This window comes from Canis lupus, chromosome 26 (assembly GCF_003254725.2).
Source record: "Canis lupus dingo isolate Sandy chromosome 26, ASM325472v2, whole genome shotgun sequence".
NCBI classification, from domain to species: Eukaryota; Metazoa; Chordata; class Mammalia; order Carnivora; family Canidae; genus Canis; species Canis lupus.
In genome coordinates, this window is record NC_064268.1 from 4,112,635 (window position 1) to 4,133,261 (window position 20,627).

Here is a 20,627-nt window from a genome sequence, read left to right on the forward strand (position 1 = left end):
TTTTTTTTTTCTCATTAAACTTTTGTTTTAATGGGTCTCAAAATTCTGTGACAGATTTTTGGTCAAGTTGTTTCCATTAAAAAGTACTGATTTTAAAAACTAATAACTTAAAACTGCCACACACGCACAAAAAAAAAAAAAAAACAAATGGTCCACAAAACATTCTCCTTTCCTTCTGAAGGTTTTACGATGCATTGTTATCATTAACCAGTCTTTTACTATTAAACTTAAATGGCCAATTGACACAAACAGTTCTGAGACCGTTCTTCCACCACTGATTAAGACTGGGGTGGCAGGTATTGGGGATAATATTCATTTAGCCTTCTGAGCTTTCTGGGCAGACTTGGTGACTTTGCCAGCTCCAGCTGCCTTCTTGTCCACTGCTTTGATGACACCCACAGCAACCGTCTGTCTCATGTCACGAACAGCAAAACGGCCCAGAGGAGGATAGTCAGAGAAGCTCTCAACACACATAGGTTTGCCAGGAACCATATCAACAATGGCAGCATCCCCAGATTTCAAGAACTTGGGACCATCTTCCAGCTTCTTTCCAGAACGACGATCTATCTTTTCCTTCAGCTCAGCAAACTTGCAGGCAATGTGAGCTGTGTGACAATCCAGCACAGGTGCATATCCAGCACTGATTTGGCCTGGATGGTTCAGGATAATCACCTGAGCTGTGAAGCCAGCTGCTTCCATTGGTGGGTCATTTTTGCTGTCACCAGCCACATTGCCACGACGAACATCTTTGACAGATACGTTCTTGACATTGAAGCCCACATTGTCCCCAGGAAGAGCCTCACTCAAAGCTTCATGGTGCATTTCAACAGACTTTACTTCAGTTGTAACATTGACTGGAGCAAAGGTGACCACCATACCAGGCTTAAGAACACCAGTCTCCACTCGACTCACTGGGACAGTACCAATACCACCAATTTTGTAGACGTCTTGGAGAGGCAGACGCAAGGGCTTATCAGTTGGACGAGTTGGTGGCAGAATGCAATCCAGGGCTTCAAGCAGTGTGGTTCCGCTGGCATTCCCATCTTTACGGGTGACTTTCCATCCCTTGAACCAAGGCATGTTAGCACTTGGCTCCAGCATGTTGTCACCATTCCAACCAGAAATTGGCACAAATGCTACTGTGTCGGGGTTGTAGCCAATTTTCTTAATGTAGGTGCTGACTTCTTTAACGATTTCCTCGTATCTCTTCTGGCTGTAGGGTGGTTCAGTGGAATCCATTTTGTTAACACCAACAATTAGTTGTTTTACACCCAGTGTGTAAGCCAGAAGGGCATGCTCACGGGTCTGCCCATTCTTGGAGATACCTGCTTCAAATTCACCAACACCAGCAGCAACAATCAGGACAGCACAGTCAGCCTGAGATGTGCCTGTAATCATGTTTTTGATAAAGTCTCTGTGTCCTGGGGCATCAATGATGGTCACGTAATACTTGCTGGTCTCGAATTTCCACAGGGAGATATCAATGGTGATACCACGTTCACGTTCAGCTTTCAGTTTATCCAAGACCCAGGCATACTTGAAGGAGCCTTTTCCCATCTCAGCAGCCTCCTTCTCAAATTTTTCGATAGTTCTTTTGTCGATCCCACCACATTTGTAGATCAGATGGCCAGTAGTGGTAGACTTGCCCGAATCTACGTGTCCAATGACGACGATGTTGATGTGAGTCTTCTCCTTTCCCATTTTGGTTTAGGTTTAGCGGTGGTTTTCACGACACCTGTGTTCTGGCGGCAAACCCGTTGCGAAAAAAAGCTGCTATATATGTTTAAACCTTTCCCTCTATTTTCATGAACTCTTAGTATACGTTCTTTGTTTTTATGAAATGGGTGGCAGGTTTGGTATAAGGATGATGCTGCCCTCATATCATGAGTTGGAAAGGAAGTATTCTCTTCGATCTTCTAGAAGAGGGTGAATAGAATTGCTATTATTTCTTTCTTAAATATTTACAGAATTCACCAATGAAGCTATCTGCGCCTGGAATTTACTTCATGGGATGGTTTTAAACACATATTCCAGTTCTTCAGTAAACACAGGGATATTTAGTGTCTCTGTTTCTTTCTGACTGTGCTTTGATACTCTGTCTTTCAAGGAACTTATTCCAACTACATTTTGTTGAATGTACAGGCTTGAGGTTAGCACCTCCTGCAGATTCCCTCACGATCTGTGGAACCTGCAGTCAGCTCATCCCTCTACTTGCTCACACTGGCAACACGTGTCTTCCCTCTTTCTTCCTCATCCGTCTAACTAAAGACTTGCCATTTTGTTTATCTTCTCAAAGAGCCAGCTTTTGTTTCATTGATCTTTTTCCTCTGCTTTTCCTTCACAATTTTATTGGTTCATATTCTGATCTTTATCATTTATTCTGCTTGCTATGGATTTCATTTTATTTTTCTTCCTCAATTTTTGTCTCCATTTCTCAAGGAGAAAATTGAGCTCATTAATTCAAGAACTTTCTTTTTTGCTAATATAGGCATTGTCACAACCAACTTGCCCTGAAATAATAATCTTCCCAATGTCAAACCGATTTCAACATCTTGCTTTTCAATTTGATTCAGCTTAAAATTCTTTCTAATGTCTGGTCTGGGTGATTCTTTAGAATTGTGTTATTTAATTTCCAAATAGTTGGGAACGTTTCAGAGATCTTTCAGAGATCTTTTGATTTCTAGTTCAGCACAGTTTTGGTCAGAGAATAGAATTCATATTATTTCAATCTTTTTAAATCACTTGAAGCTTTCCCGATGACCCAGAGTATGGCCTATATTGGTAAATGCTCTGTGAGTACTTGAAAAAAACATGTTTTCTCTGTGTACCCATTATCGGAAGAGAGTTACTGGAGCCTCACTGTCTCTCTTCCTCTGTATTTCTCCTTCTCTCTCCGTCTCTGTCTCTCTTTCTTTCTTTTCCTTCTGACTCCAATTCACAGATAGCTCTAGATGACACCAAACAGACCAGAGCTTTAGACTGTGGCTTTGCAGCAGGAGCAACCCACAACGATCTCTTTCAGTAGACCACAGAGTCCTTAGACTTCAGGTCTCCAGACTCCCAGCTATGCCGGGAAACCCTTCCTGATGCTGCAAATATCTCCTTTAACCTCATTTTCTTTCTAATTTACCATAATGTAGACTCAAAATAAAGATTAAATTATTTACCATTATATTATTGAACACTTTTGTTTCTTGTTCTTAATTATGAAAACTAATGAGTAGAACATTTCATCTTCCCCTAAGCATATAAGATTATTCAATTTGATTTTTATTTATGAGGTCTAGAATTATTCTCTTCATGGTTAATTGTCCACACTACAGAAAAAAAAAAGTTTCCCACATCATTACAAAGTTACCAAAATCTCATTTATTAGTAATCATTTATATTAATAATAATTACTAAATTAAATATGCCAGCTCTTACCAGTTTTATCTCAGGCCTTCCCAAGTCCTCTGCTTCCCAGAACCAGGGGCAGAGTAAGGATTTATCAAAAGAATTAAATCTAATCTAATTTCCCTCATTGAGGCCGGTTCTTGGGAACCTTCATTTATGATCTGACTGCATACTGAGACGAATTTGTAAATACTATATGGTTGCAAGGAGATGGCTGTCAATGGCATGGTTTTGCACCAGCTCTCATCCTCCCTCTGAAATGGCTCATCCTTTGTGCTGCCCCCAGCGAAATGGCCACTGTCAGAATCCTGTATCATGTACACCAGTATTTAGAGTAGATTCACCTTCCTGGTGTCAAATGATCCATAGCTGTGGCCTTCCTAATGTCCTGTGGCCACTTCCACCCTTGATGAAAGGTGGGCTTCAGTTCTAGAATGTCAAAGTCCAGAGTATCACCTTTCCCCCCAGAAGTCAGCCTTGGACTCAGAATTGGCTGGACTGCAGAGTCGTGCCCAAAGCACAGTGTCTCTGGACCATCAGAGCTTTAGCCTTCCCAGCAGTGCTGCAAGGACCACAGTGAGCAGTGCCTCTGCTTCTATCTCTTCTTTCTCCAAGATATTCACATTCAATCTTCAGACTGGAAAAAAGTTATTCTAAGAATCGGACATCAGCACACACAAATACATATATAAAGACAGAAAAACATACACTTTTCATTAACATTCCAGGCATCCTGAATTCAAATGCCCCTGGTGCCAGGTGGGCAGCACAGGTGATGCCAGGTGATGCCAGGTCCAGACCTGTGGGAACCGGAGGACGTGGCCTCTTGGTAAGGACACTGCATAGGGATAAATATTGACTTTGGTCCCCTTCTGCTGAACGAGGGTCGACATATCCTGCTGCTTGGTTTGACCTCCAGTGAGTCCCCAGGGATGCCTGGGCAGGGGTGGTGGTGGCCAAGGGCCAGGGGTTCTCTCATTCCCACTCCAGGGCCACAGTGACCTGGCTGTGATGTGGAAGAGAGCTGCCCTGTCACACTGGACTCCCAGGAGAACCAACACCTTACTGTTTTAGGCCAAGAAGACTCCAGAATTTATGAGTTGCAGCAAGTGACATTTATTACTCTAGTAAAGAAGGCTTCTTCCCCACGACTTTTCACAAGCCCATTGCCTTAGTCTGTTTGGGCTCCTATAACAAAATGCCATAAAGTAGGTGGCTAATAAACAAGAGAAATTCACTGCTTACAGTTCTGGAGGTTAGAAGGTCCAAGATAAAGGTCCTGGCAGATGTGGCACCTGGTGGGGGCCCCTTCCTCACTGATGGTTGTCTTCTCACTGTCTCTTACGTGGCAAGGGGGCTTTCTTGATACACCCCTCTTCCCCACTGACTGTCCATGATCTAATTGCTTCCCAAAGGCCCCAGCTCCTAAAATCATCTCAATAATGGTTAGGATTTCAACATGGATTTAGGAGGCAGACACCAACACTCTGCAGACCAGAGCACTCATTCTAGCCAACATAGACATGAGCATCATGCAGACAGTGGGTGCTGAAGATGGGATTTCTGATCCAGCCACCGTGTCCAGGTGAGAGAAGGAAAGCCCTCCAGTCTCTGAAAGACATGGCCCATTTCCAGGACAGCTTTTCTCCCAGTTCCGAGGGGCACAGGGAGCTCCTGGGTGAAGCGTGATGAATCATGTCCATGTGGGAGAGGCAGATTTAATAAATCATTATAAACTTCTACCAATGGTAGCTGAACCGTAAATATAGCTGCAGCCAGAGCCTGACATTTCACACATCTTAAATGAGAAATAATGGCCTTTTACCCATAAGTACAATAAAATAGCAGAGATTTTCTCCAATTTTCTGCTTCTCTCATTTCAGACATAGAGTTAGTGGCTGCTATGTGACACGGACCGTGCACAACACGAATAGGCCTGCAATCTGAACGACACAAAGTCTCATTCAGGTATGGTGGAAGGGGGCCATGGTGGGGGCTGCCTGGGTGACCGTGGGGACCCCAAATAGGAGCACTTAGCAAAGCAGAGGGGCACAGAAGAGCTTCTGACCACAAGGGAATTTCTGGTTACAGGAAGCATGGAGGGATGAAAATCTGAAAAAAAAAAAAAAATCAAACAGATGGGGGAATTGGAAAATAATCCAACAAAACTACCCGCTTCCCCACCCCAACCACTTGGGGACACCACTGAAATCTTACAGTCCCTGACAGTTGGTGCCAATGCCGCTTTTGTTCCTTTTAAAACAACTCGGCACTCCCCTGACATCACTAAGATGAGAATGACTCTGCGGGCCACGTTAGTGCCACGTGTTGCAGAAAAAGACCAGCAGCACCTGGAACTTCTGAACCCCCTGAGATGATGAGGACTCCATCCGCCCATGAAGATTTGTGAAACGTACCGACGCATCATAGTCACCGTGGCCTCTAAAATGCAGCCCGGACTTTCAGGGCAGTTTTAACAGGAAATGAGTTGAGAGAAATAAAGACTCCAGGGCCATTTCTCTATCTTAATGGAAGGGTGATTTAATAATATTGTCTTCAAAGGTAGCATTAACATTTCATGAAAGGACAGGGCGAACCCACTGAAATATGAATACAGAATACATGTGCCTGGAGACAAAATGGGTACAGAAGGTAATTTGTAAGAGGTGTCTCTCTCTTTTTCTGTCTTTTATTTAACAGAGACAACCATGCGAAGTAACACAAGGTGCTCGTGGAGAGAGAGAGAAAAAAAAAAAAAACCTGCCTGTTTTCTTGGTTATAAGAAATTTAGCGAGTTTGGTCTGATCAGAAGGTCTCAGGGTAAAGAAAAGAAAATCAACTAATAATTTTTAAAAAGAAGAAAAAACATGTAGTGATTACTGTCGAATGACATTTCCTCTTGGTCTGGCTGGGGTGCTGGCGATGCTAGGTCTTGCTGACCTGCAGATAAGCATGTGAAGGTTGTGTGCCTCCCCTGGCATCTCAGACTAATTCCCATCCTTGAAAGCCAGCTTCTGTGCCAACTCTCTGGGGAGCTCCTGGGGTCTTGGGTGTAAGCAAGTTCATCTGGAGAGTCGGGGGCAGGGCTCTGGTCTTGCCCTGAGGGCTGCTCTCTCTGGGGGTCCCACCAGCAACCTCAATCATAGTTGGAAGGGTTTTCCCGAGACTCAGATTATGTAGCAATCGACTTCTAGTTCCATTTTTTTCCTTCATGCTGTTTATTCCGCGTTTAGTTCTGATCCAACTGGAAGTTTTTCCTGGGTATGGTGTGAAGAATGGAACTAATTATATCTCTTTCTTCAAAGAACTATTCACTTCCTACAACACCATTTTTTTATGAAGAGGTATTTTTGCTGCATGTTTTGAAATACGTTAGCCGGGTACTAGGAAATGATCTGTGCTAGGGGTATTCTGGACTTCTAGTCCATCCGTTGATCTGACTATTCACGTGCCAGCCCTCAGGGCTCCTTTTAAAGCAAACAAACAAACAAACAAACAAACAAACAAACAAAACCACCTGCTAGGTCTAATCTCCTCTTCAGTCTTAATTCTTCAGGATTTCCCTGACTATTCTGTGTGTTGATTTTCTATATAAAATCCAATGTCAGTTTGTCACTGCAAGAAAAATTCATAAACATTTTTTATTGAGATCACATTAGAGAAGAAAATTAAAACACTGATGGTGTCCTGATATCATACCCAGAACGAGAGAGAACACATCTATCTGTTCAAGCGGGCTTTGTCTTTAGGGGTGTTTTACAGTTTTTTGCGTATTGGCTTTGAACATTTCTGCTTATGTTTATCCTTAAATATGTATCTACCTTGTTACTATTATGAATGAGGTTTATGGATTCATTTCTCTTCTACCTAGTTATTACATCTTTATATAACTGTTATTGATCTCTGTATGTTAATCTCTTGTTGCTATGTTGCTGGATCCTTCTAGAATTTGAGTTGATTTATCATTGGCTCACTAGGTATATGATTAGGTCCTCGGCAAATGGAGTTTTATTTTTTCTTCCCTGTTTTTATGCCTTTAATTGTTTCCGTTACTCTAATTGCCTTGATCAGTGTCTCAGGAACACTGTTAAATACAAAGGAAATGGTGGACATTCTTGCCTTGTTCACGATCTCAGTGGGCATCTCTCTAGGATTCTCTTATTCTGCAAATTACTGGCTTTAATATGGAGAGCTGGATCCACCTTTTTAACTTTCCCCACATTTTATATTAAGAGTATGTGTTAAGGGCAGCCCCGGTGGCTCAGCGGTTTAGCGCCGCCTTCAGCCCAGGGCGTGATCCTGGAGACCCCGGATCGAGTCCCACGTCGGGCTTCCTGCATGGAGCCTGCTTCTCCCTCTGCCTGTGTCTCTGCATCCCTCTCTCTCTCTCTCTCTCTCTCTCTCTCTCTCTCTGTGTCTCTCATGAATAAATAAATAAAATCTTAAAAAAAAAAAGAGTATGTGCTGAGTTGTGTGAATGTCTTGTCGAGCGTCTATGGAGGTAAACAGTCTCCATTTACCCCCCAACACACATACCCTGCAGAAGAAGAGAAGAACAAGGCAACCCCAGGAGAAGAAGCTCATGAGTCAGGTGAGGTGGGAGTCTCCAGGCCAGGGAGCTCCGAAGGACAGAAGTTGCCTCTGGACTGTCTCGTGCTGAGGGACTTTGCAGAATGCAAGCTGTTACAGTGTCATCCAAATAAAACTTGGCTGTGCCACTGCCATCTTGCCACCATTTTTCCTTGATCAGCCCAGAAATCCTTCAAAGTCCTCACTCTCCCTAGATTCTCCCTTCTGCCTCTTGTGTTTTTGAAGTAGTTGAGAGTCTTCAAGAATTATTGAATGCCTTTTCAGGTATTTCTTTGAAAATCTGCACTTTGGTCTATTACCCTATTTTGGAAATCCTGGCTTTTGGTCCATGCTTCCTGTTTGACACGTGTTGAGCATCTTTTACAGACAAGAGTGCAGCATCACAAGGGCACCTACTTGCTGGGATTAATACTTAATCCTTGGGTGAGATCTTACCCTGTGTCCTCATGAAATCCTCTCCAAAAGAAATCTATGAACACATGCTAAGTTTGTAGAGGCTGAGCCTTAGACAGAAAGGGAAGAAATCTTAAAGCGGCTTGGAATGCTGGCAGGTGTGACACCATGTCTCATTGACAACTAAGGATTTTTTAAAAAATACTTTTTATTTATTCATGAGAGACACAGAAACATAGGCAGAGGGAGAGGCAGGGTCCCTCCAAGGAGCCCAATATGGAACTTGATCCCAGATCCTGGGATCACGCCCTGAGCCAAAGGCAGACACTCAACCACTGAATCACCGAGGCATTGCAACAACTAAGGATTTGATAGTCCTCTTTGAAAAAGAGTGGTTTGGATGTTCCCACATCTGCTCATAGTCTTTTGTTTCTTCCTTTGTGTGTCTTGGGGACTATCATTCTTTATGGGCATAATTATGTTGGAGAGCACTTAGGTATACAGCAATAAAAACAAACAAACAAACAACAAAACCTGTGAACTGCATACTTGAGAGGCATTTAAAGAGATTTTCAATATCCATTTTCTACAGAGAGTTTTCCACTTGTGTTCTGAACTTAGAGAAACCATACACCTGTTTAAGACATGACCCATGATTATGTAAGTGTATGAAACATGGTGGAAGAAAAGAGATCAATAAAATGTGTCCCTACTCAAAAGAGCTTTCACGCTAAGAGAGAGCATAGTTGACATCTTAGAGAGTTTTATCTTGGTAACTAACTGGTCTGGAGTGGTTTGGTGTGGTTGATGCCTGTGGAGAAGCCAGTGGGTGTAAGAATGAAGAAGGATGAGTGATGGCATAGGGGAGCAAGAGGGAGGCCACACCAGGAGGCCTGGTAGATTGTACAGAGGTGTATGAATTTTACTATAAGCATAAAGTGGAAATCTGTGGAGGATTTGAAGCAGGGAGAGACGATACCTGGCATGTTTCAAATAGATCACTGGGCTGTTCTGTGGAGGCTGGCTTGTAAGCTAGATCTTGGTGAACAGGTGCCTGTGTTGAAAGATTTGGAAGACAGGTTAGCGATATGGCCTAAATTCAAGTCAGGATGTGTGTTTCTTTTTAATCTCTGCCTCCTGCACCCCTTCTTAGGCTGCTGACAGTGGGGGACAGCTGTGAGAGATGTGGATTATTTTTATTTTTATTATTATTATTTTTATTTATTTATGATAGTCACACAGAGAGAGAGAGAGAGGCAGAGACACAGGCAGAGGGAGAAGCAGGCTCCATGCACCAGGAGCCCGACGTGGGATTCGATCTCCAGGATCGCGCCCCGGGCCAAAGGCAGGAGCCAAACCGCTGCGCCACCCAGGGATCCCGAGATGTGGATTTTAATGATTCAAGTCCCAAGAAGACAGATGCCCTGATCAGCACCATAGGAACAAAATCAGGGCCCCAGGTGGGAGGGCATGCAGGATGCATTCCAGTCTCTAGGCCAGCAACATGCCTGCCAGGCAAAGCATGCTCCCAGATATGAAAGAAATACTGGGGAGCTACTTTCTGGAGCTGTGGATCTGTACTCAGTTACCAGGCTCACGACAAAGCCTCATGAGGAAAGATATATTAACATGGCTTGGGGGAAATGCTTGTTTTTTTTGCTGCCTTTCTGCTGTCCCAGTAAGGGAGTGTCTCTGAAAAAAGGAGTCAGGTAACTTATGTAAGTGTGTGGGTGTAGCCCTGACTACACAGCTCCTGCATCATCTGTCACACACAGATGTGTCTGTGGGGCTACCAGGAGTTCCCAAAACAGGATCGGCAATGGTCAGGGGCACTAAGGCTCAGTGACAAACTCTAAGTCCCAGAGATATCTTGATGTGGAGGAAAGACTCAGAGAGAGAAAGCTCTATCCCTCAGTAAGCTAGTTGTGCAAATGAGTTTCAAAGATCCATACCTTTTGCCAAATGTCCTGAAACTTCCACAGTGCACAGTCTTTTGGGACCACCTGGCCCCAGGCCTGCAATCTGGGGGGATTGTCTCATGTCAGAACCAGAGGATTATTTCCCTTTAAACGTGAACCCCTTGGACTGTGGCTTTCCGTGAGGGAGGTGTACACATCATAATCAGGCTATGCTACGTCGACGTTGCTGGCATCTCTGTCACCTTACCCTGCCTCCCGTTGATCTTGCCTGCATATGTTCCTCTAGGTGGGGTGGGTGGGTACTTCTTAAAGAGCTTTCAAGCTGCTAGTGGAAGAATGTGGAATTCTAACAGGTGCGCAAATGGTCATCTTGGGACTGACTGTATGAGAGTAACAGGGTCTTGCATTGTTCGCGAAAGACATTTATACTTACTCGTGCGTGGTACAACCATGGATTGCTGGCAAATTTGCACTTGGAAAAGGGTAGTTAGAACAAAGCATTAGTTAATAGCTAAGCAGTCTCCTTAAACCATCCTGTGGAATTACCCGCTGGGGGCTGTTTGGATGCCTGACTTGAGGACACGTGGCGATCTCACTTCATGGAAGCCTTGCATAAGGTGAACTCGGAGCAGATTCTGAAGGAGAAGGAAGTGTTCCCACAGTGAGGTCCTTAGCCAGGTGATTTCTCCCTGAGCAAAAACCAAGTTATCAGGGACCTGGAGATACATCTGAAAATGAAGTAAGAATTTGGAATCCGATTCAGGAAAAATAAATATGTGCATTCTGGCAAATGAACATAGATTTTAGTTGTATCTGCTTAGGGTTGTGACAGTATGAATAGGTAAGACTTTGTTTAGAATTTCTGGGATCACATAGTCATAAAGCATTCACTGATGCTGCATAATGCAGACTATTTTCATATGATGTTCTCTCATATTCTGCTCCAATTTAGCAGCTCTCCAATTTCTTCTAAGGCCTAATATGCTACGGTTGCCCTAGTTGGCCAAAGAGTTTACCAATTTTTAAATTGCTGTTTCATTACAGATTTTCAGTAGAGCCTTAAAAAGTAAAATGGGCTTTTTTCTAACTCACCCCCATCCCCTCCTGCCCCTAACACTTTCCCCACCACCTTCTTCCTCCTTGAAGCCCTGAACAAGGAGGATGCTGTCCTAATGTCACCTCATTTCCTCCCCTCCCAAAGTGCCACCACTATAGAACCATGCTGTTAACTCCCGATCTAGTTTAGGTCTTAGGATAACCTAGGGATTGTTGCTGATACTGTCTCCATTTCATGGATGTAGAATCCGAGGCCTAGAGAAATCAAGACTGTGCTCATGGTCACTCCTGTGGGTTGAAAAGATCCATTCAAGTCTTAACCCTGAGTACTTGTGAATGTGGCCTTCCCTAAAAACAGTCTTTGAAGGTAGAATTGAATTTGGGTGAGGTTATGAAGGTGGACCTTACGCTACTATGACTGGTGTCCGTATAAGAAGAGGGAATTTGAACATTGATCAGAGATGCACAGATGGAAGATGATGTCGAGACCCACAGAGGGATGGGGGAGAAGATGACCCCATGATGACCAAGGCAGAGATGCCAGTGATGCAGCCACAAGCTAAGGAATCCCCAGGCTCCCAGAAACCCAAGGGGAAAGGCAGCACCTTCTCCTGGAGTCTTGGGAGGGAACCTGGTTCTGATTGCAGACTTCCAGCTTCTAGATCTGTGAGAGAATACATTTCTGTTGTCTAAAGTCTCCTGGTATTTGAAACTTTGTTACAGCAGCTAAGAGAACTAATACAGTCATAAAACTAGTAAGTGACTTAGTTGGTTAAGCATCTGCCTTGGCTCAGGTGGTGATCTCAGGGTCCTGGGATTGAGTCCAGCAATGGGCTTCCTGCTCAGCGGGGAGTCTGCTTCTCTCTCCCCCTCTGCCCATTCCCCCCTGCTCGTACTCTCTCTCACTCTCTCAAATGAATATATAAAATCTTTTAAAAAGAAAAGTGCCAGAGAAGTAAATAACACATGGTTTCCCCAGATCCCACTGCCTATGCCTCATACCCAGAACACGCTGCCTGTTTGTTGAGCACCTTCCCATCCAGACCATTCATTTGCATTCACTTTGACAGGTGGATGTGGGGCTTTTAAGACAAGGAACCTGCCTTATAGACAGGTTGGAGAAAGAATAATAGATCCAGAAAATATTTATTGAACAATACAAAAGTTAAACCAGTACCTGCATAGAATTTTTGCAAGTAGCTAAAAATGACTTTGCAATTTTCAGCGACTGGGGATCCTTAGCATATGCAAGGAAAAATCAGTCCAAATGCCACGTTTCATTAAACCAATAACTGATCAAAAGCCCTTGCTAATTCCCTCAATAGGCATTAATTCATATCTCTTCAAGGATTTGGAAGTGGAGGATTGAGTTTCTTGGAGTGCACAGCCGTCATAAATTAGTTCTTGTTATTGACTCACTGTGTTTTCCTTGACTGTTGATATTTGTCTTTCTAATAAAACAAGCCATTGTGAAGACCATGAATTGCATATTGTTTTACATTCTAGCATAGTTGTATACATTGCTCTCTGAATTTACATTTTTCCCAGCAGCTGCACTACAGTATTTCCAAGATCCACTTGACATGCCCAAGACCTATGTGGTGGTTAATAAGTATTTGTTGTGTGAATTAATGCTGGCACATGTTCTTTTGAAGTGATCCAAATAATAAAAGTAAAACTCAAATATATACCAACATAGTACCCATTCTGAGTCCTCTTTATTTCTTGATGTAGATCCATTGTCTTCTTCCAATATGAGATCTTCTCTCAGATGGAGTTCCTCGTTTCCTGCAGTGAAGTCTTGTGATGAATCCTTTCAAGCTTCTGTAAATCTGAAAATGTCCTTATTTCTCCTTCAGCCAAAAAACACACATTTCTGGATATAAAATTGTAATTTAACATCTTTTCTTTCTGTTGTTTGAAAATGGTACCCCACTGTCTTCTCATTTGCATTTTTTTAACAAAGACTATGTTGTAATTCTTAGAATTCTTGTTTCCATGTAATATTTCTTTTTTACTCTGACTCTTTCTAAGATATTTTTCCTTGTCGCTAGTTTTGGGTAATGTAACTATGATATTCTTTTGTGTGGTTTGCTTCACGCTTCCTGTGAGTGGATTTTATTGAGCTTCTTGGGTTTGTGGATTGATGCTTGCATCATAGAATTTATTCAAACATTTTTGTTCCTACTCCCCTATTTCGGGAGCTCCCCTTAAACCTTCACTGGGCTACATCTCCTACAGATAATGAATCTGTATTCTGGTTTTGCTTTTGTGTGTGAGTGTGCGAGTGCGCGTTTGTGTTTTTTCCCCTTCTCTGTGGTTTACTTTGGATACTGGGGATACTTTGTCACCAAGTTTGCTGAATGTCTCCTCTGCCTTGTCAAATCTGTCATTCTGGGCCAGGGCATGTTTGTTTCAGCTCACTCATTGTAGCTATACCATCTTTACAATGTTTCTTAAGAATGTATTTATTTGAAGTGTCTGGATGTCTCAGTGGTTGAGCACCTGCCTTCAGCTCAGGGCATGATCTTGGAGTCCTGGGATCAAGTCCCACATCGGGCTCCCCACAGGAAGCCTGCTTCTCCCTCTGCCTGTGTCTCTGCCTTTCTCTCTGTGTCTCTCATGAATAAGTAAATAAAATCTTTTTTTAAAAAAAAGGTTGTATGTATGTATGTATTTATTTATTTATTTACTTAGAGAGAGCACAGGGGGTGGGGACAGAGGGAGAGAAAGAATCTTAAACAGACTCTGTGCTGAGCATGGAGCCAGATGTGAGGCTCCCTCTCATGATCCTGAGATCATGACCTGAGCTGAAACCAAGAGTCAGATGCTCAACCAACCTAGCCACCCAGGTGCCCCCCCATCTATACAATTTCAACTATAATGCTTGTTTCTATTTCTCTCATTGTCATATAACATTCTCAACCTTTCTCCTACATTTTTTTTAACATACTGAATAATTTTTAATGCCTTTCTTGTCTAAAGCCTCATACCTCTGTCAGTTTCAGGTCAGTTTTGATGAATTGACATTTCTTCTCATTGTGTGTCATGTCTTCCTGCTTCTTTGCACTGACCGCTAATATTTGATTGGATGCAAGATATTATGAAATTTATCTTGCTAGGAGCTAGATTTTTTTTTTCTTAAATTCTATAGATATTCTTTAGAGTATCTGTGGAACACAGAGCATTTGGGAACAGTTCAATCCTTTTGGGTTAGTCTTTTAGGTTTTACTAGGCAGAGTTGGAGCAGCATTTAATTACTCCACAGGAGGGAGTGAAAACCTTCCTCAGTGCTTGACCCTATCTCTCTTTGAATTAAGTTTTTCTGTTTATCTGATGGGACAGATATTATCTCAAGCTTCTGTGTGCTCTCATGGTGCTGTTCACTCCAGTCCTTGCGTGCGAGTGTGTGAGTGTGTGCGTGTGTGTTTTTCCCTGGCCTCCATCTGTTGTTGCCACAGGTGTGTGCCAATCCATTTTCTGCTGAGCCTCTGCAGGGACCTCCCCACACCTCTCCGGAGGTCTCTCTGTGTGCCCTGGTTCTTCATTCCCAGGACTCAGTTCTGTTTCCTCAATCAAGACTGTCACAAGCACTCTCCTGTCGCCTAGAGCTCCCAAGGGCAATGTCCAGGGGCCATTTCAAGGCTTTCCCTTTTAATTCCCTTTCTCTCAGAAATGACTATCCTGAGGCACCTGGGTGGCTCAGTGGTTGAGCGTCTACCTTTGGCTCAGGTCATCATCCCGGGGTCCTAGGATCAAGTCCCACATTACCCTTCCCTACCCTTGTTGCCTACACCTAATCTGTTTTATTTTACTTTTTATTATTTTAGAGAATGATAGGGGAGCAGCAGAGGGAGAAGGAGGGAGAGAATCTCCAGCGGATTCCCTGCTGAGCACAGAGCCCGTGGCAGGGTTCAATCTCATGATCCTGAGATCACAACCTGAGCCAAAATTAAGAGTTGCTTAACCAGCTGAGCCACCCAGGTGCCCCCAACATGTATTTTAAATGTTTTCATGTATGGGTTCGATTATTTTAATTATTTTTTCATGCAAACTATTCCTTATTACTTCCTCCAGAGGAAGCTCCCACATACATTTTATTTGTAAAAAGTAAAAGAAAAAAATAAAAAACACACTGTAGAACACACACTCACACACACGTGTGCATACACATACACACATATGTGCATACACATATGCATACTCATACACACTCACATGCACACACTTTTTTCTAAGATTCCTGGTTATTATTTCCAGATGCATTCCGTACTTCGAGCATACAAGCAACGCGCTTGGCATATTAGGCAGCACCATTTTAGAAAGGTGAAAATTGCATCCGCCCCTTGAAAATTTAACATTCCTTCTACATGTTGAATCATTGGGATTAAGAGGACTAGCTATGCAAAATTAGTGTAAAATAAAATATTTAAAAGTATGTTTAATACGGCACATTAAAACATTCATTCTAGAAGAAAGACACTTGGTTTTTCTTTTCTTTTTTTTTAAGTTTTATTTATTTATTTATGAGAGAGAGAGAGAGGCAGAGACACAGGCAGAGGGAGAAAGAAGCAGGCTCCATGCAGGGAGCCCGACGTGGGACTCGATCCCAGGTCTTCAGGATCAGGCCCTGGGCTGAAGGCAGCACTAAACTGCTGAGCCACCCGGGCTGCTGAACACTTGGTTTTTCAAGTGGGAGTCTCCTACTGTAAGGAAGGCATCTGGTGGACACACTGGTAGTGTTAGGAGTTAGTTGGACAGTTGGGTCAGTCAGGGCCAGGGTGCCCAACAAGGACATAGGGAGTCAGGACAGCAAACAGCACTGACATCCTATTTTTCAGCTTAGGCAAAACTGCACTGACATTCTACTTTGCAGCCTTTGCAGAAATGACTTCTGCAAAATGTCCTAAAATAAGACAATTAATCACAAAAGCATTTGTCAGTATCACAGGCAAGGGCCAGTTAGGACCTAAGCCACCAGACATCAGAAAAAAAAAAAAAAAAAGAGGACCATCCACATGTGGACATTGACCTAGTAGGTACAGAGATGTGACCCTGATTGGCATGACTCCACACAACCTGATTGCCTAAGAGAGTTCATCAAAAGAGCTCTTAAAAACACCTAAACTTAGAAACTCCAGAGACAACCCACTTGGATCCCCCTCCCTCTCCAGGATCTTTATTCTCTTGCTCAATAAACTTTGCTGGGCTGCCCACCATTCTTCCTCTGGTCTACCTCTTCATCCTTCGAAGAGGCTTGTCTGGGAACCATGGGCTCTACATGGACACCAAACCCTGTAACTGTGTGGGCTTGCAGCAGCCCTGCTTCTTCCTGCAATGCTTGTAATACCTATAATAACGGCGTGATCTCGTTTTCTTTCATTTCTAGGTTTCCTAAGGGCAGGAATTGGGTTTCTCTAATTTATCACTATAACCTTATTGTCTGGGTCAGTGTTGAGACCATGAAAAGCCTTGATTATATTGGCTTGGATAGATAATAAATGAATAAATTCATGTGGACTCCAGTCATATAAGTCATAAGCATCCCTAGAAAACATTAACTGAATTAACAGAGATACCTGCCATTAATAAACCAGCTTCAGGCAGTGTCTTCAACTCATCTGGGGGGGAATATACCTCCTTTTCCTACATTCTCTCTATTGATTCAAAAAACAGAATCCTGAAAAAAGTAATTAGTCCTAAATAAATTATAGTATGTTAAAAAAAAGAATAAATAATGGGTTATAGTATAGCATATCAATAAAGCCAGAAAAGTACAAAATTGGGGAAAAATAACAAAGGCCAGATGCAATCATAGAAGAAATTCACAGCTAACAGGAGAGGATGCTCAGTTAAACAGGATAAAATACCTGGAACAGCATTCTCAGAATGTTGCTACAAGGAAACATATGTCTACCCTGCCTGCAGGGAACTAATTGTTCCTTAGCAGACCTGTGTCTTTAATTCATCTTTAAAGAAAGTGTTTGATGGCGATGTTTCTATTTTAAACAAATCACTTCATCTTCTCCATTCCTATAAAACAAAAGGAAATTCAGAAGTCTGTTCTAATCTCATGGAAATGCATTTTATAGCTTAACAAGAGTAGAAATACGGTAACAATAGGTTTGACGTTGGACTCATGTAGCCTCCTGTGAGCTACAAGGAGTGGCCCATTTGGGAAGTGAATGTTCCAGAGAGAGACAGGGGTTTGTACATTGTCCTACCACTTCCCCGAGTGAGTTTAATTTGTGTTCAGTCGCCCTGCTAGCTAGAAATGAGAATTCCTGAAACGAGCTCGTGTTACTGAAATTGCAATCCTCATTCCCCAATAAAATCTGTGTATTCTTTACATTTCCACTTATTCTGTCATTTATTTGCAACCAGTGGTTACAATGGCAGAGTCCAAAAAACGAGTTCGAATTCCATGGTGTCTAAGGATTATGTCACCCCTTTGCTCTAAAGCAAGCTGATGGCCCCCACTAACCTTAGAATCAAACCCCTGCTTTTCTCATGGCTCTGGGGAGCCTGCATCGTCTAGCCCCACCAATCTCTTAAATCCACCTCACATCCTTTTCTCCTTACCCCCTGTCTTCTAGCCACACTGCTTCTCTTTCTGCCTTAAACAGACTGCTTTGTTCCCAACTCAGAGCCTCTGAGCTCATTATTCTCTTGTTATGGAAGGATCTGCCCCTTCACCTTCTTTTGCTTGACACTTGGTCTCCACCTGGAGCTCAGGACAAACACCCCCTCTTTGGAGCTATCTACAGGGCCCACTCTATATCATATTTTCCACCCACCACGTCAAAATCCTTCATGCTCACCTGCATTACTATCCCCATAGTACCTATCTCTCCCCAGAGTTATTGGTCATTCATATCTGTCTTCTCCATAAAATGTAAGCTTATTCTGTCCAGGTCAGCATCCTATTCTGAGAACCTAAAAAGCTGCCTGACCACAGCACTAAGGACAGAATGGATAACCCAACTGTGGTATAATCATACTCAGGAGTGCTCTACAACACCTAGAATAAATTATCTGTAACTACATGCCCCACAGTGCTTTGCAAAGGCAGCCAGATACACACACACAACATATACAGAATATAGGCCAGATACACACATACAAAATATAAGCTGTAAATCTTTTAGACATCACTCCATTGCTAACAAGTCAAAGAAACAATAAGGGGTATACCCCATGATTCCATTTATATAAAGGGCAAGCATAGGCACATCAGTTCCTGCTGCTGCTAGACAATGGGTGTCTTTGAGGGGCAGGAAGGGTGTCTTCCTTTGGCAGCAGGAAGGGAGCTGTCCCAATGCTGTTTCTGGAGCTGGGATCACTTGTGAGTATCCTTCACATTCAACACGACAGGATTATAGGTAAATTGACTTGACCTCAATTCAATATTGCATTTGTTGCTTAAATTTTGTTTTTGTTTGTTCGCTTGTTTGCCTTGGGCCATCTTGGTGTATTTGTGAAGTCCATGTTTTGCATGCACACGTGTGATCCTGTTGGCTTGGTAGAGCCCAGGGAGCTTTCTCCCTCCCAACAATGTCCTAGTCCATGAGTGTCCTGGAGAGTCTCCACTGCAGAGCAGAAACCCTGGATCTGCTTGCCTGCAAACTGAAGAGACAACTTTGAGCCCATCCTGGAAGACAGGGAGCTCCTCGGCATGGAGACTTTAGGTTTCTCTGTTTGCCATGAGCCTGTGGTTTTGTAGGTGTTAATCTATAAACCTGGGGGCAATTTCTGGAGGGCAACTCTTCTCCAGGGTAAAATGAGTGGGTGTGGAGAGATGCACTTAACAGTATGTTTGAAGGAATGATGCATGCAAAACCCAATCATTCCACTTCTAGAAATTATCCTATGGTGTAATTGGGCGCACATTCAAAGATATTGTGAACATTGTTATCCTCAAAGAAACATCCAATAGTGAAGACAAGAAGCAGTGTAAAGTTTCAATATTAGGAAATGACATACATAAAATAGAATCCATCTATGATGGAATTTGATGAAGGGACTAAAACAGATACTTAATACATTGAACATATCCATGATATACTGTTAAGTGGAAAGAGCAGACTATAATTTTACACATACAGCATGATACAGAAATGTACTCATTAGGAAAAATAAAATTTATGGGGACCCCTGGGTGGCTCAGCAGTTGAGTGTGTCTGCCTTTGGCTCAGGACATGATCCCAGGGTTCTGGGAGTCCTGCATCAGGCCCCCTGCGTGGAGCCTGCTTCTCCCTCTGCCTGTGTTTCTGCCTCTCTCTCTCTCTGTGCTCTCATGAATAAATAAATAAAATCTTTAAAAAATTAAAATAAAATTTACACATTTATAAAAATGTAAGAATATACAATAAAAACAGTTATTCTTGGTGGGTATATGATTGCTATTGCAAGTTATTTTTTTCCAGATTTTCTACAATGAATATATCTTTATATCCATTTAAAAAGCTTATGAAGGCTCTTATTTTTGTAAGAAAGTATTTGAGTGTCATTGAACTGAGGCCACAATTAAACTGTAGTAGTTATTTATTTAAAACAAAACAAAGCAAAACTTTTAGCCCGAAATGTCTTTTTTTTTTTTTTCTTCTACACAAACATTCTTCCCTATCTGGTCTATTTAGAAGATATAATACTGATGCTGTATTACTTATATCCCTATTGTATTGTGGCTGTGTATAAATAATTTGACGCAATTTGACTAAACCGTTAGATTGATCTACCATGGTCGTGATAAGTCATTTAAAAAATAAGATAAACCTATTTTCTGGTTGCCAAAGCAAGTAATTAACTACTGGAGTATTGGATGAGAACGTCTGAAAGAATTCATGAAGGTGTATTCCAAAACTCAGAAAAACCCCCAGGATTCATTGCCTCATCCAGAAACCAATTCAGTTCCAGTGAGTCATACAGAAAGCAAAGGTCTTAATTCTGGTCCTGCAGCCAAATGCCCACATTGTAATTTATTACATCCATGAACCAAGGATTCACTTTCGTGATCTTGCGTTCTTCCTGTTGGAAGTTATTTGAAATCAAAATACCTTTTTTTTTTTTTCATTGCTGGAATGAGGTTAATGAATACAATGGCTGGATCACATTTATCAATATTGCTCTTCAGGAAACCTGGGGAATTTATTGTAGCCAGTTATGACTTTATAAAATCCTAGCTCGAGCTATTAAACTGAGTCCCATTGTCTGGCCAGTGGAAAATCAAGTTGTCATCTATGGCTTTGAGCTTTTCTTTCTGCTATTCGTGAT

General features: G+C 42.4%; 1 long non-coding RNA gene across 1 annotated transcript in view; it reads left to right on the top strand.

Moving 5' to 3' along the window:
- The window catches only part of LOC112676423 (uncharacterized), a 47,648-nt gene extending 39,839 nt beyond the window's left edge, over positions 1-7,809 (top strand). The window contains exons 2-4 of the long non-coding RNA XR_004809462.2: positions 4,125-4,225; positions 5,280-5,364; positions 6,097-7,809. This is a non-coding gene — a long non-coding RNA (uncharacterized LOC112676423). The remainder of the gene's footprint in view (positions 1-4,124; positions 4,226-5,279; positions 5,365-6,096) is intronic.
- Positions 7,810-20,627: the final 12,818 nt, after the last annotated feature.